Source organism: Bufo bufo, chromosome 1, assembly GCF_905171765.1.
Source record: "Bufo bufo chromosome 1, aBufBuf1.1, whole genome shotgun sequence".
Taxonomy (NCBI): Eukaryota; Metazoa; Chordata; class Amphibia; order Anura; family Bufonidae; genus Bufo; species Bufo bufo.
Window position 1 is genome coordinate 630,081,650 of NC_053389.1, and position 4,208 is coordinate 630,085,857.

Here is a 4,208-nt window from a genome sequence, read left to right on the forward strand (position 1 = left end):
TGAAACGCAGGCCTAACTGTATCTAGTATATTGAACGCCAGATAAACTAACTTGGCCTTTTTTAAATAAAAAAAATCCCCTCACTGAAATACTTTCAGTCTTTTGACTGTATGGATTACAGATGGAATGACTGTTATATGTGAGTACCGCTTTCTTTGACAGATTCTAGTATGGGTACATATATGTTTTCCCAACCCCAGCACATTAGTTTGCTAATTCCAGATGTATGAAATGCAGGCCTAACTGTATCTAGTATATTGAACGCCAGATAAACTAACTTGGCCTTTTTTAAATAAAAAAAATCCCCTCACTGGAATACTTTCAGTCTTTTGACTGTATGGATTACAGATGGAATGACTGTTATATGTGAGTACCGCTTTCTTTGACAGATTCTAGTATGGGTACATATATGTTTTCCCAACCCCAGCACATTAGTTTGCTAATTCCAGATGTATGAAACGCAGGCCTAACTGTATCTAGTATATTGAACACCAGATAAACTAACTTGGCCTTTTTTAAATAAAAAAAAAATTCCCTCACTGGAATACTTTCAGTCTTTTGACTGTATGGATTACAGATGGAATGACTGTTATATGTGAGTACCGCTTTCTTTGACAGATTCTAGTATGGGTACATATATGTTTTCCCAACCCCAGCACATTAGTTTGCTAATTCCAGATGTATGAAATGCAGGCCTAACTGTATCTAGTATATTGAACGCCAGATAAACTAACTTGGCCTTTTTTAAATAAAAAAAATTCCCTCACTGGAATACTTTCAGTCTTTTGACTGTATGGATTACAGATGGAATGACTGTTATATTTGAGTACCGCTTTCTTTGACAGATTCTAGTATGGGTACATATATGTTTTCCCAACCCCAGCACATTAGTTTGCTAATTCCAGATGTATGAAACGCAGGCCTAACTGTATCTAGTATATTGAACGCCAGATAAACTAACTTGGCCTTTTTTAAATAAAAAAAATTCCCTCACTGGAATACTTTCAGTCTTTTGACTGTATGGATTACAGATGGAATGACTGTTATATGTGAGTACCGCTTTCTTTGACAGATTCTAGTATGGGTACATATATGTTTTCCCAACCCCAGCACATTAGTTTGCTAATTCCAGATGTATGAAACGCAGGCCTAACTGTATCTAGTATATTGAACGCCAGATAAACTAACTTGGCCTTTTTTAAATAAAAAAAAAATTCCCTCACTGGAATACTTTATGGCTTTTCACTGTATGGATTACAGGTGGACTGGTATTAGTAGGGGTGACACAAGCACACCCAAGTCCCTGATGTAGGATTTCTATGGCACAGACCACTATTACAAGTGATTAATGGACGTTGGGAGAGATTGTGCTGCAGCACTAGTCCCAAGATGGCCGCCGCCTATCAGCCCAGTAACATGTGCCACAAAATGGTCTGCACAACCTTTAAAAAAAATAGCCTTGGACTGTGCTGCTAAATCGCTATTGGTCTGAATCCCAGGTGTAGATGTCTGACTTGTTTGGAGCTTTGGAATGCACACTGTGGCAGCTTCTGCTGCAGCACTACAAGTCGCAAAATGGCGGCCGGCGGTCAGCCCAGGTACATGTGGATGGAAAAATCACTCTGGCCACTCTAAAAATAGCCAATCCCTATCAAAAAAGCAGCTCAGCTGCAGTTGTTCAGATGAATCACAGGTGGAGGAGAGAAATTTGCTTCCAGTTATTCAATTATCCCTGCCTATTCTCGCCCTAGCATCAGCTGCGTCTATCCTTGTTCTATTCACATCGGGAGTGAGCACGTCCCGACGTGCGCACAAGCTTATAAAGAGGCTGAGTCACATGCTGCACTTGGCCAATCACAGCCTTGCCAATAGTAGGCATGGCTGCGATGGCATCTTAGGGCAAGTAGTATGATGCATGTTGATTGGCTGCTTTGCAGCCTTTCAAAATGCGCCAAAATACATGCCGAACGACGAACCCGAACCCGAACTTTTACGAAAAAGTTTGGGTTCGGGTCCGTGTCACGAACACCCCAAAATTCGGTACGGACCCGAACTATGCTCGAACTGTTCGCTCAACACTAGTCAATACAAATTCAAGAAGGGTCAATACAAAAGTGTTGTGTAGTTTGTGACACATGGCTCTGGTTTTTAAGAACTCTGATGTTGCCATGAGGCCTTTCTCATGGGGGATAGAGCTATAGAGTGCCTCAACGTCAATACTCCCAAGGGAACACGATGGATCGATGTTAAGAGCTTCAATTTTGCGTAAAAAGTCCATCGTGTCCCTTGTATACGAGGGTAAAGAGGACACAAAGTTCTTAAGTATGTTATCAATGTAGATGCCACTATTCTGTATCAACGAGTCCACCCCGGACACGATGGGACGACCTCTTAAAGGGGATATGCCCTTGTGAACCTTAGGCAACCCATAAAACGTGGCTGTCAGGGGTGTGCTGGGTAACAAGAAACGATATTCTGCATCACTGATAACCTTCTTTAATATTCCATCATTAAGTATGGAAGTCAGTTCCCCCAGGAATTTCTCAGTGGGATCGGAAGGTAAAATCCGATAGCAATCTTTATCATTCAGCAATTGTCTACACATCACCTTGTATTGTAGATGTCCAAGAATCACAAGATTACCTCCCTTATCTGCTGGTTTGATGACAATTGAGGCATCTCGCTCAAGTGTGCGAAGAGCCTCCATTTCCTTCCCGGACAGATTGTGGAAGTGAGATTCAATACGGGGTATTTTATCCAAATCCTCTGTAACCATTTGTAGAAAGATTTCGATATGGTCATAGTTCATTGGGGGTGGTGTCTTTTTACTTTTGGGGCGAAGCTCAGTAAAAGGGCCCTGGCCCGGTATACGGGAACTCTCTTCATGTAGATCACATAAAGTCCTAAAGTCGACGAACTCACTCTCATGCAGGCCCAACTGCTCACAGGTGTTGTAATTACTATTTTTCATGAATTTATGCCATTTTAACTTTCTGGCAAATAGGTGGAGGTCTTTGACCCATGTAAACGGGTCAAATCTAGTGGTGGGAATGAACGATAGTCCTCGCCTTAGTACGGCTTCTTCAGCTACACTAAACGTCCGAGGGGATAGGTTAATGATCTGTAGCTGATCACTTTCCCTTACCTCACTCCTGTCTACGTGCGATCCCGGAGTTGGTAGGGTCCCCCTCTTGCCAAAAAATTCCCCTGGGTCGCAGGCATGGGATTGGGCAAGGAAGAAGAGGAGGAAGGAGCAGAGGGTAAGGTATATTCGTCCTCTCCCCTTCTCTGGCCGTATGATCTTTGCCATTTCTTTTTAGAGCGTCCTCGTCCCCCTCCTCTCTGACCACCCCTTTTTGTATTCTTCCCCCGATTACGTTGTGAATCAGAGTCGGAATATTCTTGTTCAGATGATGAAATATCCGTTTCAGGAGTGGGCTGAGATTTTTCAAATTGATATGCCCTATTCTCCCTGAATTCTCTCAGGTCTTTGTTAAACTGCCTGTGTTTCCTCTCTTTAATCTGACCCTGAAATCTCTCTACCGTCGTTTGGAGAGAAGATTCCCTTCTATTGAACTCTGGGTCAGATTTAAAGGAGACTGCTGTTTCTATTAATTTTTTAAGTTTTTCTGATGACTTTTCGAAATAAATGCGTTCCTCACACAGGAGTATGTTCATCAACCTTAATGAACTGTTTGTTAATTCCTGTTCCCATTGGGTCAGGAGACCTGGTGAACGGATACGGTCAGCGGGGGTGATTTCTATGCGGAGACCACGGGGGATGATCTTGTGCTCAAGATAGCTCTCTAAGGATCTAATCTTCCACCATGATTTGATATTGTTTTTATATTCTTCGTATACGTCAGTAAAGGTAAGCTTGCAGGTGAGTGAGTTTGACAGACCTGGTAAATCCTTGTCAGAAAAAATATCCCTAGCTTCATTCATCAATTCCTCAGTAAACAAGGTACCTGACAAGAAACTGGCCATGGAAGCAACTTAATTGACCGAAAAAATACTGATTGGGTAGTTGTGCAAAGAAACTGAGTCACAGAGGCCAACTACCTAAAACTTACCTTTTATTCTTATACCATAAGATAGACAATATCCCTCTCTGGGGAAAAAAAATAAATATATATACAACACAGACAAACAACAAAACAGCTGTAAGCGGCCGACAAGAGACAGATGGAGATGCTCAATTACTGACA